We start from the raw sequence: 13,912 nt of genomic DNA on the forward strand, positions 1-13,912 counted from the left end.
TTCTCCCAGTCCCCAGGTTCGCTGCTATTTCTGGCCAATTTGGATGTCACTTCCTTGGCTTTAATACTATCCCTGATTTCCCTTGATAGCCACGGTTGAGCCACCTTCCCTTTTTTATTTTTACGCCAGACAGGAATGTACAATTGTTGTAGTTCATCCATGCGGTCTCTAAATGTCTGCCATTGCCCATCCACAGTCAACCCCTTAAGTATCATTCGCCAATCTATCCTAGCCAATTCACGTCTCATACCTTCAAAGTTAGCCTTCTTTAAGTTCTGGACCATGGTCTCTGAATTAACTGTTTCATTCTCCATCCTAATGCAGAATTCCACCATATTATGGTCACTCTTCCCCAAGGGGCCTCACACAACGAGATTGCTAATTAATAACACCCAGTCTAAGATGGCCTCCCCCCTAGTTGGTTCTTCGACAAATTGGTCTAGAAAACCATCCCTTATGCACTCCAGGAAATCCTCCTCCACCGTATTGCTTCCAGTTTGGTTAGCCCAATCTATGTGCATATTAAAGTCACCCATTATAACTGCTGCACCTTTATTGCATGCACCCCTAATTTCCTGTTTGATGCCCTCCCCAACATCACTACTACTGTTTGGAGGTCTGTACACAACTCCCACTAACGTTTTTTGCCATTTGGTGTTCTGCAGCTCTACCCATATAGATTCCACATCATCCAAGCTAATGTCCTTCCTAACTATTGCATTAATCTCCTCCTTAACCAGCAATGCTACCCCACCTCCTTTTCCTTTTATTCTATCCTTCCTGAATGTTGAATACCCCTGGATGTTGAGTTCGCAGCCCTGATCATCCTGGAGCCACGTCTCTGTAATCCCAATCACATCATATTTGTTAACATCTATTTGCACAGTTAATTCATCCACCTTATTACGGATACTCCTTGCATTAAGACACAAAGCCTTCAGGCTTGTTTTTTTAACACCCTTTGTCCTATTAGAATTTTGCTGTACAGTGGCCCTTTTTGTTCTTTGCCTTGGGTTTCTCTGCCCTCCACTTTTCCTCATCTCCTTTCTGTCTTTTGCTTTTGTCTCCTTTTTGTTTCCCTCTGTCTCCCTGCATTGGTTCCCATCCCCCTGCCATATTAATTTAACTCCTCCCCAACAGCACTAGCAAACACTCCCCCTAGGACATTGGTTCCGGTCCTGCCCAGGTGCTGACCGTCCGGTTTGTACTGGTCCCACCTCCCCTAGAACCGGTTCCAATGCCCCAGGAATTTGAATCCCTCCCTGCTGCACCACTGCTCAAGCCACGTATTCATCTGTGCTATTCTGTGATTCCTACTCTGAATAGCACGTGGCACTGGTAGCAATCCCGAGATTACTACTTTTGAGGTCCTACTTTTTAATTTAGCTCCTTAAATTCGTTTCGTAGGACCTCATCCCTTTTTTTACCTATGTCGTTGGTACCAATGTGCACCACGACAACTGGCTGTTCTCCCTCCCTTTTTAGAATTTCCTGCACCCGCTCCGAGACATCCTTGACCCTTGCACCAGGGAGGCAACATACCATCCTGGAGTCTCGGTTGCGTCCGCAGAAACGCCTATCTATTCCCCTTACAATTGAATCTCCTATCACTATCGCTCTCCCACTCTTTTTCCTGCCCTCCTGTGCAACAGAGCCAGCCACGGTGCCATGAACTTGGCTGCTGCTGCCCTCCCCTGATGAGTCATTCCCCCCCAACAGTACCCAAAGCAGTGTATCTGTTTTGCAGGGGGATGACCACAGGGGACCCCTGCACTACCTTCCTTGCACTGCTCTTCCTGCTGGTCTTCCATTCCCTATCTGGCTGTGGACCCTTTCCCTGCGGTACGACCAACTCGCTACACGTGCTACTCACGTCATTCTCAGCATCGTGGATGCTCCAGAGTGAATCCACCCTCAGCTCCAACTCCGCAACGCGGTCCATCAGGAGCTGGAGGCGGATACACTTCCCGCACACGTAGTCGTCAGGGACACTGGAGTCATCCCTGAGTTCCCACATGGTACAGGAGGAGCATAACACGTGACCGAGCTTTCCTGCCATGACTTAACCCTTAGATAAGCAACAACAATGCTAAAGTTTACTCACTGTTATAGAAGAGAAAAAAGAAAAATTACTCACCAATCACCAGCCAATCACTTACCCCCTTGGCTGTGATGTCACCTTTCTGTTTCTTTATACTTCTTTTTTGCCTTCTCCCTGTAGCTGCACCGGCTCGCCTTTTATAGGCCTCACCAACGGACCTCCTCGACGCTGCTCCCGACGCTGGGCCCCGGACTCCCTGCTGTGCCTTTTATAGGCCTCTCCATGCACCTCCTCGACGCTGCTCCCGACTGCCGCCCGGCTGCACCCGACCAGCTCCACATCGTCCACATGCCTGACACGAGACTCCCAAAGCAAGCGCTCCACTCGGAACTCCTACACGGCAAGTGAGCCCCAGCTGGACAGAGGAAACGTTTCAAGGACACCCTCAAAGCCTCCTTGATAAAGTGCAACATCCCCACCGACACCTGGGAGCCCCTGGCCAAAGACCGCTCAAAATGGAGGAAGAGCATCCGGGAGAGCACTGAGCACCTCGAGTCTCGTCGCCGAGAGCATGCAGAAAACAAGCGCAGACAGGGGAAGGAGCGTGCGGCAAACCACACTCCCCACCCACCCTTTCCTTCAACCACTGTCTGTCCCACCTGTGACAGACTGTAATTCCTGCATTGGACTGTACAGCCACCTGAGAACTCACTTTTAGAGTGGAAGCAAGTCTTCCTCGACTTTGAGGAACTGCCTGGAATATTGTGTTCAGTTTTGGTCTCCTAATCTGAGGAAGGACGTTCTTGCTATTGAGGGAGTGCAGCGAAGGTTCACCAGACTGATTCCCAGGATGGCAGGACTGACATATGAGGAGAGACAGGATCAACTGGGCCTTTATACATTGGAGTTTAGAAGGATGAGAGGGGATCTCATAGAAACATATAAGATTCTGACGGGACGGGACAGATTAGATGCGGGTAGAATGTTCCCGATGTTGGGGAAGTTAAGAACCAGGAGATACGGTCTTAGGATAAGGGGTAGGTCATTTAGGACTGAGATGAGGAGAAAATTCTTCACTCAGAGAATTGTTAACCTGTGGAATTCCCTGCCGCAGAGAGTTGCTGATGCCAGTTCATTGGATATATTCAAGAGGGAGTTAAATATGGCCCTTACGGCTAAAGGGATCAAGGGGTATGGAGAGAAAGCAGGAAAGGGATACTGAGGGAATGATCAGCCATGATCTTATTGAATGGTGGTGCAGGCTCAAAGGGCCGAATGGCCTACTCCTGCACCTATTTTCTGTGTTTCTATGATGATGATGAAATATGATAGGAGAAAATAGCTTCCATGAGTGCTCAACTTCCTCACACTCTGAAAATGTGAGACAGATGTCACATTTCAGAGTGGTCAATTGGTTGGTCTCAGGTGGACCACTCCATGTATTCAGCCCCAGTGGCCTAATGGATAAGGCACTGGCCTCCTAAGCCAGGGATTGTGGGTTCGAGTCCCATCTGGGGTGATGATCTTTTAAAGATTGCAGCTTTATAGGAATTACAATTGTCAATGTATCTTTCTTTCTATAAATCCCCTTTGTATAAATTTCCAGTTTGGCTAAAAGCTAATTTATGTTCTGGAGCCAACAAGTCAGTGTTCTGAGTGTCAGCAACCTGTGGAAAAAGATGGGAATATGTTTTAACTCAGCGAGTTGTTTTGCTGACTGAAAGGGCGGTGGAAGCAGATTCAGTGAAAGGCGCTATATAAATGCAAGTCTTTCACTTTGTCTACCTTTGCACAGTTTGGGTTTGATTGATTATATACTGCACTGTTCGGGCCACATGGGGAGGATGCGGCGAATCGATTTAATACCCACCCAACAATGTGCCTTTGAAATCCGACTAAAAGATGCTCACTTTGTGATGCCGCAGTCACAAAATGGCCCTTAAGTTTGCCGATTTTCATGTATTTCATCGCAGCCCCAGTGGCCTAATGGATAAGGCACTGGCCTCCTAAGCCAGGGATTGTGGGTTCGAGTCCCATCTGGGGTGATACACACTTTTTTCTTTTCTTTAAATGAAAACTGTAATTTTAACTTTTAAATCAAGTTGTAAAATAATAAGACTTTCCAAATTTTTTTTCCGTAATTTATTTCGAAATTAAAATCGTCAAATTAAAATTTCCCCAGCTTTTCAAGAGGAATTTACAGAAAAAAATTGGAATTTGTATTTTGATTTTCTATGAACATTTACTTTTTTGAATCATTGTCAGATTGACTAAAACATAATGGGAAGTTTAAGTTGAAACAATGCAATATTTTGCATTGTCTTTCTACCTCCTGCCGGATACGTGGTGTAATGACAATTATTATGTGTATTTCTGGCTGGAGCAAAGAACCACATGCAGAAACACTAATTAACTCCTTCAACATAGAATATTATGTGTCGCTTTTGATTGCCGAAGAGTTACTTGCCCGGGCGCTGTGCACATCTCAACCATGCACAGTACAATTATTTTACTGGGATATTTGAAAATAACTGCACAGTTCAGCTTTACATTGCTGAGGATAATAACTTTTGTGAGCATTTCCAGTCCTTCATTTGTGAAATGAGAAACAAAAGAAAAAGACTTACATTTGTACAACCCTTTTCACAACCCTTGACGCCCCATAGCACTTTAGAGCCAAGGAAGTACTTTTTGAAGTGTTGTAATGTAGGGAATGCGGCAGCCAATTTGCGCACAAACAGCAATTTGATAATGACCAGATAATCCCTTTCTGTGATCTTGATTGAGGGATAAATATTGACCAGGACCCGGACTGCTATTGCATAGGATCTACACGGCACAGAAACTCGCCATTCGGCCCAACTAGTCCATGCTGGTATTTATGCTCCACTCGAGTTCTCTCTTCAGTGACTCCCTCCTGCAACCACTTTTTATTCCACCTTGTTTTGGAGTGTGCAACATATGAAAGCTATCCTGATTGTATCCATTACACCATGTTGGAAGAAGACCAGTGAATATAAGGCAGGTAGAACATAATGCCTGAAGCATGAAACATAATATTTCAAAGCTATGTAATAAGAACATAAGAAATAGGAACAGGAGTCAGCCATTTGGCCCCTCGAGCCTGCTCCACCATTCAATAAGATCATGGCTGATCTGATCATGGACTCAGCTCCACTTCCCTGCCCGCTCCACATAACCCTTTACTCCCTTATTGCTCAAAAGTTTATCTCCGTCTTAAATGTATTCAATGACCCAGCCTCCACAGCTCTCTGGGGTAGAGATTTCCATAGATTTACAACCCTCTGAGAGAAGAAATGGTTCCTCATCTCAGTTTTAAATGGGCGGCCCCTTATTCTAAGACTATGTCGCCTAGTTTTAGTTTCCCATATGAGTGGAAATATCCTCTCTGCATCCACCTTGTCGAGTAATATTTGTACCATGGCTATGAAGTCTGTAGGTAGTGTGTACACTCTGTATATGATAGTGTAGATGCTGGTAGGCTGTTTCTCCTGGCTGGAGAGTTTAGAACTAGGGGGCTTAGACTCAGGTCGGCTATTTAAGTCAGAGATGAGGAGAAATCTCTTCACTCAGATGGTGGTGAATCTTTGGAATTCTCTACCCCAGAGGGTTGTGAATGCTGAGTCGTTGAGTATATTCAAACCTGCGAGAGGTAGATTTGTGGACTCTAGGGGAATCAACGGATATGGGGATTGGGTGGGAAAGTGGAGTTGAGGTTGAAGATCAGCCATGATATTATTGCATGCCGGAGCAGGCTCAATGGGCCATCTGACCTACTCCTGCTCCATTTCATATATTCTTATGATGGGCATACATTATTGTTTTGCCCGTGTGAATGCTGCAGACTCTGTGCTACATATCTATCTATTTGTAATAATATTTCTTGCATTTGTCACATTATAACCATTGAGTGTGTATGTCAGTTTCTTTCTCCTTGGCTTAAGGCCTTTTTCTTCCTCAATGATGAGGTTCCAGCTCTCGAGACCAAAGAAAAAGCTTTTGATACTATGTTTTTTAAACTCTGAAGTCTGGCTCCTGGGACTAAAATGGCAGAGAGATGATCTGCACAAACTTGCAAGTGCATTTGTAGCCTATTTGCAACCTTGGTGTCGTATTTGACCCAGAAATTAGCTTCCAATCCCATATCCTCTCCATCACCAAGACCACCGACATCCACCTCTGTGACAATCAGCCATCTCCGCCCCGCCTTAGTTCATCCACTGCTGAAACCCTCATCCAAGCCTTTGTTACCTCCAGACTTGACTATTCCAACGCTCTCCTGGCCGACCTCCTACCTTCCACCCTCTGTAAACTTAAGCTCATCCAAAACTCTGCTGCCCATATTCTAACTCGCACCAAGTCCCGTTTACCCATCCCTCCTGTGCGCACTGATCTACATTGGTTCCTGATCCAGCAAGTCTTGATTTTAAAATTCTCGTGCTTGTGTTGAAATCCCTTTGTATAATGTGTATATGTTCCATTGAGTGTTGCCGTAATATATAGACTGTGCTTATATGTGTAATATACACAGAAAGTTTATAACATGTTATATATATATTTTATGAATAATATAAACATCTGCGCTTTCAGGTGTATGTAAAAGATCCCACAGCACTATTTTGAAGAAGAGCAGGGGAGTTATCCCCGGTGTCCTGGCCAATATTTATCCCTCAATCAACATCACTAAAACAGATGATCAGGTCATTATCATGGTGCTGTTTGCTGTGCGCAGATTGGCTGCCGCGATTCCTACATTATAACAGTGGCTACACTTCCAAAAGTACTTCATTGGCTGTAAAGCACTTTAGGGTAGCCTGAGGTTGTGAAAGGCGCTATATAACTGCAAGTCTTTCTTTACATACACTGCACTGTTTCACTTAGTTTTTGATGGGTGCAAATGTGGCAGTGTTGGTTAAATGTTGACTGGGAGAATTCCTCGGCATTTCTATTTGCTATGGGATCTTTTTACATTCATCCTAAATCTGAAGAACATCCCTTCCCCAGCCAAAGTCCCGTACCCCAGTCCAAGTGCATGCCTCCCCCAGCCGAAGTGCCTTACCCCAGCGCAAGTGCCCCCTCCCCCCCACTGTAAATGGGGCATTGGGCACAGATTGTTCACAGGTTTATTGGGTATGAAGTGAATAGTGACAGTGTTTTGACTTCTGTAAAAAGGGCGGGAGGCATTGGGGGCAGAGTCTTAAGAGGACGCAGGCGCAGAAGGACAGAAAAAGTGCAGAGCGAATAGTCAGTCCCAAATTGAAACCCACATGTGGTGTAGTGTGTCGAGTGTCGATGGTGCTGTCCCAGAGATGCGGATCGATGCGCTCGGTGCTCGATTGCCCCGGCCTGCCGGCGGCTCGCCGCTTTTTCCCGGACCAAGATGGCGGCGGCTGGCGGGCAATGGCGGCGCGGGGCGGCGGCTTCACGGTACGAGTCCGGCCCGACAGAGTGAGGGAGAGTGCGCTTCCGCGGTCCCGAGTAACCGCGCCTCACCCACCCCACCATTAGCACACCGGCAACCGGCGCGGGCCGGCTGGGATCGGGCGGGAAACTGGCCCAACGGCTGGGGAGGCCTAGCGGATCCGGCGAAGCATCGGTGTTTCCTGGATGCGGTGGCCGGCCGAGGTCGCCTGGTGGGCGGCTGCGGGAGGGGGGGGATTTGGGTGGGTCGGCCACGGAGGAATAGGGATGGAAAACTGGGCCAGAGATTGAGAAAAAGAGCGGGAAGGCAGGGAGAGGTGCTGCCCTGGGTATCGGGGGCTGGTGTCAGGCCAGATAGAACATCTTGTGCCAGTGTTAAATTTAAGTTTAAATTTAAAGTTTAAATTTTAGCTTTCAATTCACTCACTTTTGTAAAGTTAATGTGTTTTTAAAAAAAAATATATATTTTAAATTTTGCAGATTTTATTTTTAGAGGGAGCTGACCTTTTCTGATCTGTCACCAAATCAGATCATTTCTGCATTGAAATATGGAATTAATCCATGGGTGGGGGAGAGACTGGGGATTATCATGGATTGGGGGGGGGGGTTGCTGTTACTGAAGGTTAGTGCAGAGTTGTAAATATTGGAAAAACTGATGTGACATTTGTGATGCAAAAGAGATATTACATCGGATATACAGCACAGAAACAGGCCATTTGGCCCAACCAGTCCATGCCGGCGTTTATGCTCCACTCGAGCCTCCCGTCTTTCTTCCTCTAACTATCTGCATAACCCTCTATTCCCTTCTCTCTCATATGCTTGTCTAGCCTCCCCTTAAATGCATCTATACTATTCGCTTCAACCACTCCCTGTGGTAGCAAGTTCTACATTCTCAGCACTCTCTGGATAAAGACGTTTCTTCTGAATTTCCTGTTGGATTTTTTGGTGACTATCTGATATTGATGGCCTCTAGTTATGCTCTTCCCCACAAGTGGAAACAATCTCTCAGTGTCTACGCTATCAAAACCTTTTGTAATTTTAAAGACCTCAATTGGGTCACTCCTCAGCCTTTTTTCAAGAGAAAAGTAACCCAGTCTGTTCTTGATGTGCATACCCTTGCATTTCTGATATCATCCTTGTAAATCTTCTCAATATGATTTTTATAATGTGATGACCAGAACTGGACACAGTACTCCTAAGTGTTCTCTAACTAAGGTTTGATACAGGTTTAGCATAACCTCCCTACTTATCAATTCTATCCTTCTGGAAATAAACCCTAGTGCTTGGTTTGCTTTTTTATGGCCTTGCTAACCTGTGTCACAACTTTTAGCGATTTGTGTATTTGTACTCCGAGATCCCTTTGTTCCTCTACCTCACCCAGACTCATCCAAGTAATAAGTGACCTCCCTATTCTTCCTTCCAAAATGTAGTACCTCAGATTTATCTGTGTTGAACTACATTTGTCAATTATATTACAAAGAATTTACAGCACAGAAACAGCCCATTGGGCCCAACTGGTCTGTGCTGCTGTGTTTCTCCATGCGAGCTTCCCCCTCTCCTTCATCTCATCCCATTAACATAGCCTTCTATTCCTTTCTCTCTCATGTACTTATCTAACTTCCCCTTACAGGCTATGTTATTCACTTCAAACACTCCATGTGGTAGCAAGTTCCACATTCTCACCACCCTCTGGGTGAAGGAAATTCTCCTGAATTGCCTATTGGATTTATTAGTGACTACATTATATTTATGGCCCATAGTTTTGGTCTCCCTCACAAGTGGAAACATCTTTTCCACATCTACCCTGTCAAACCCTTTCATGATCTTCGTCCTCTATCAGGTCAACCCTCAGTCTTTTTTCTAGAGAAAAGAACATAAGAGTTAGGAACAGGAGTCGGCCATACGGCCCCTCGAACCTGCTCCGCCATTCAGTAAGATCATGGCTGATCTTTGACCTTCAACTCCTGTTTCCCGTCCAATCTCCATATCCCAGAGTCCAAAAATCTATCTATCTCAACCTTGAATATATTCAACGATCCAGCATCTACAGTCCTTTGCGGCGTGGAATTCCAAAGATTCACAACCCTCTGAGTTAAGAAATTCCTCCTCATCTTAAAAGGCCTACCCCTTATTCTGAGACTGTGCCCTCTAGTTCTAGACTGTCCAGCCAGGGGAAACAATCTCTCAGCATCTCTCTTGTCAATCCCCCTAAGAATCTTGTCTGTTTCAATGAGATCACCTTTCATTCTTCTAAACTCCAGAGACTATAGGCCCAGTTTAGTTAGTCTTTCCTAATGGGTATAACCTCTCAGTTCTGGTATCATTATTGTAAATCTCCCTTGCACCTTTTCCAGTGCCTTCCTATATATTTTTTTCCTCCAGTGTCTCCTTATCCTTTTTTTAAGATTGCAAATTATTGAAATATATGGAGTGTTTTTCGATTTTCAAAGTGAGATATATTAAAGCAGGTTACATTTAAGATTTCCACAATCTAAATTTATCCAGCAAGTATCTGGTACTTGCAGACGATTAATTTATGATTTGATCCGTACTGAATTAGCTCAGGTGGTCAAGCACTACACTTGGTCTCTGTACGCCCAACCACTATTCAGTAGTCCTTGCTGGAAATATGTGGACATTTGATGATGTATCAACATACAGCACCGAAACGGGCCAACTAGCCCATGCTGGTGTTTATGCTCCACACGAGCCTCCTCCCACCCCATTTCATCTAACCCTATCAGGGACCAGGTTCATCTGTGATGTTGGGGAACCTGTCAAATGTCTAAGTTTATGCAAGAATAACAATTACTTGTCCAAAGTACTAGAGAGGGCTTGCAGAACTGTAAAACAATAAGAAGTCAATACCTTTTATAGGAGGGGAGAGAATTGCCCAGGGAAAAAAAGTTATTTAAAAAAAAATGAAAATAAGTTCAAATTTATCTTTATCCCAGATCAACAGAAGACAATGGAAAAAAACTGGGATTGGCGAATATATTGCCAGACTAATTTTTCCATTACTTAAAAAAAAAATGACTAGATATTTATAATAGTCTATCCTGGACCAAGTAACTATTTATTGGTTAGCTTTGTGCTAAAATGATTCCTTTCGGTTAATGCTCCAAGTCCATTAATGCTTTGCAATTGATTATTGCAATGAGGCCACAAGATTTTTAATTCTTAGGATGTGGGCATCACTGGCAAGGCTGGCATTTATTCCCCATCCCTAGTTGTCCTGAGAAAGTGGTAGTGGGTTGCCTTCTTCAGCCGCTGTTTTTCTTTGTAGCAGTTTGATACAATTGAGTGGCTGGTAAGGAATGTTCCCTTGGCGGCTGCCCAAAATGGGAAAGGTCACGTGCAGACCGTCACTGGTTTTTCCATTGTAGGCACCGCGCTGACGCAGAAGTTTAAGGTGACCAGGCAGTAAAAGAAACAGGCCATGCAGAACAAAGCACAGCTTGTGGGGAGCATTGCTTGCGGAGAGCATAGACAGGCTAAGTGAGTGGGCAAAAATTTGGTAGATGGAGTATAATGTGGGAAAGTGTGAGGTCATGGACATTGGCAGAAAAAAAATCAAAGAGCAAGTTATTATTTAAATGGAGAAAGATTGCAAAGTGCTGCCGTACAGTGGGACCTGGGGGTACTGGTGCATCAAACACACAAGGATAGTATGCAGGTACAGCAAGTGATCAGGAAGGCCAATGGAATCTTGGCCTTTATTGCAAAGGGGATGGAGTATAAAAGCAGGGAAGTCTTGCTACAGTTATACAGGGTATTGGTGAGGCCACACCTGGAATACTGCGTGCAGTTTTGGTTTCCATATTTACGAAAGGATATACTTGCTTTGGAGGCAGTTCAGAGAAGGTTCACTAGGTTGATTTCGGAGATGAGGGGGTTGACTTATGAGGAAAGGTTGAGTAGGTTGGGCCTCTACTCATTGGAATTCAGGTGATCTTATCGAAACGCATAAGATTATGAGGGGGATTGACAAGGTGGATGCAGAGAGGATGTTTCCACTGATTGGGGAGACTAGAACTAGAGGGCATGGTCTTAGAATAATGGCTGCCCATTTAAAACTGAGATAAGGGGAGATTTATTTTCTCAGAGGGTTGTAAATCTGTGGAATTCGACGTCTCAGAGAGCTGTGGAAGCTGGGACATTGAATAAATTTAAGACCGAAATAGAGTTTCTTAAACAATAAGGGATTATGGGGAGCGGGCAGGGAAGTGGAGCTGAGTCCATGATCAGATCAGCCATGATCTTATTGAATGGCGGAGCAGGCTCGAGAAGCCAAATGGCCGACTCCTGCTCCTATTTCTTATGTTCTTCTAGCTTGCAGGGAACAGGGCTTGCAGGGCCACTTTACAGGGCAGTTGAGACTCAACCACGTTGGTGTGGGACTGGAGGACCACGTCGGTGTGGGACTAGAGTCACACATAGGCCAGATTGGTTAAATTAGTGAATCTGTTGGGTTTTAATCACAATCCAATCGCTTTGTAGTCACTTTTGTTTTTACTGATGCCAGCTTTGAGTTATGCATTATAAAATATTGAAAGAAGTATCATTTTTGTGTTTTTAACCTGAAATAGCCCAAACAGCTGCAAGAGGGACAGGAAGGGAACATCTGGAATTTTAATGGAAGACTTATAAATAAGGGAAAGAACTTGCATTTATATTGCACCGTATCACATCTCTGGACAGTCCAAAGTGCTGTACAAACAATGGATTGCTTTCGAAGTGTTGTCACTTGTTTTCTCGGCAAACGTGAAGCTATGAGATAAATCATAGAAAGGCACAGCACAGAAGGAGGCCATTCGGCCCATCGAGTCTGCACCGGTTCTTTTGAAGAGCAATCCAGTTAGAGCCACTCCCCTGTTCTTTCCCCATATCTCCTTCAAGTATGTATCCAATTCCCTTTTGAAGGCTACTATTGAATCTGTTTCTACCATCCCATCAGGCAGCGCATTCCAAACCCTAACCATTTGTTACGTTAAAAAAGTTTTCCTTATGTTGCTTTTTGCCAACCACCTTCAATCTGGGCTCTCTGGTTATCGACCTTTCAGCCATTGGAAATAGTTTATCCTTATTTCTCATTCACTCTAAGTGGTGAGATAACCTGTATTTAGGGAGGAATATTGGTCAGGGCACTGACAGAACTTCCTGCTCCTCCTCAATAGTGCCTTGGGTTCTTTTATGTTCACCTGTGCAGAGAGACAGGATTTACCATCTTATCTAAAGGCTGGCAAGTGTGTTAATAATGGAGTAATGGTATCAGAGAGGGAAGACTTGGAGGAGGGGTGTGAATGTAAAGGATTACTATAATATTTTAAGATAAATTTATAACTAAGAATCTATGAGCAATCTCAGTGTTTGAGTCATGGCATTTCGAACATTCTAAGAAGTACGTGGAACAAAAATCGTTGGCCTTACATCCCTCTCCCTTCCCAGCATGATGTAACTTACACAAGCCATCACTCCTATTCTCTTTCCCAGCTCCCTTCACGCAGTCATATAATCTCCTGGGAGAGACAGAAAAACTGTACGCCAATTTAGAAAAAACTTGAGATATTCCTCTCTGGCCCCACAAATGCAAGCTCCAGGAGACCACAGTGGCACTAACTCTTAACTAACCACCGAGCTGCTGTCCGTATATGTGCAGCTCCCTTTTCATTGCTTACAGTGAATCTGCACTTTCTGCAACTTATTCCAAACGTTGATGGCTCTTTGTGAAAAGAACCTCGTGGCATCTAGTTCAGCCATTTCATAGCTTATGTTCCTTGATCCTCCCTAACCCGTCTACAGCAACAGCTTGCATTTATATAGCATCTTTAACATAGTAACACATCTCACGGCATTTCACTGGAGAGTTATAGAAACATAGAAAATAGGTGCGGGAGTAGGCCATTTGGCCCTTCGAGCCTGCACCACCATTCAATAAGATCATGGCTGATCATGCAACTTCAGTACCCCATTCCTGCTTTCTCTCCATGCCCCTTGATCACTTTAGCCGTAAGGGCCACATCTAACTCCCTTTTGAATATATCTAACGAACTGGCCTCAGCAATTTTCTTTGGTAGAGAATTCCACAGGTTCATAATTCTCTGAGTGAAGAAATTTCTCCTCATCTCAGTCCTAAATGGCTTACTCCTTATCCTAAGACTATGTCCCCTGGTTCTGGATTTCCCCAACATCGGGAACATTCTTCCTGCATCTAACCTGTCCAATCCCGTCAGAATTTTATATGTTTCTATGAGATCCCCTCTCATTCTTCTAAATTCTAGTGAATATAAGCCTAGTTATCAAACAAAATTTGACACTGAGCCGTACAAGGAGACTTTCAGACCGGTGACATAGTGATAGGTTTTAAGGACCGTCTAGGGGAGGAGAGAGAGATGGAGAATTCCAGAGTTTGGGGCCCAGGCAGTTGAA

General features: G+C 44.6%; 1 protein-coding gene and 2 non-coding genes across 5 annotated transcripts in view; all 3 read left to right on the top strand.

The window, feature by feature from the left end:
• The first annotated feature begins 3,487 nt into the window (after positions 1-3,487).
• On the top strand, positions 3,488-3,560 carry trnar-ccu (transfer RNA arginine (anticodon CCU)). Its single transcript has one exon. It is a non-coding gene; the product is annotated as a tRNA-Arg (tRNA).
• Positions 3,561-4,013: 453 nt separating this feature from the next.
• trnar-ccu (transfer RNA arginine (anticodon CCU)) lies at positions 4,014-4,086 on the top strand. Its single transcript has one exon. It is a non-coding gene; the product is annotated as a tRNA-Arg (tRNA).
• A 3,318-nt stretch (positions 4,087-7,404) lies between these two features.
• hmgxb4a (HMG box domain containing 4a) overlaps positions 7,405-13,912 on the top strand; it is a 60,503-nt gene continuing 53,995 nt past the window's right edge. For all 3 annotated transcript variants that reach the window (XM_070861593.1, XM_070861595.1, XM_070861596.1), the window contains exon 1: positions 7,405-7,489. The gene's annotated coding sequence lies outside the window, so the exon portion shown is untranslated. The remainder of the gene's footprint in view (positions 7,490-13,912) is intronic.

Source organism: Pristiophorus japonicus, chromosome 19 (assembly GCF_044704955.1).
Source record: "Pristiophorus japonicus isolate sPriJap1 chromosome 19, sPriJap1.hap1, whole genome shotgun sequence".
NCBI lineage: Eukaryota > Metazoa > Chordata > Chondrichthyes > Pristiophoridae > Pristiophorus > Pristiophorus japonicus.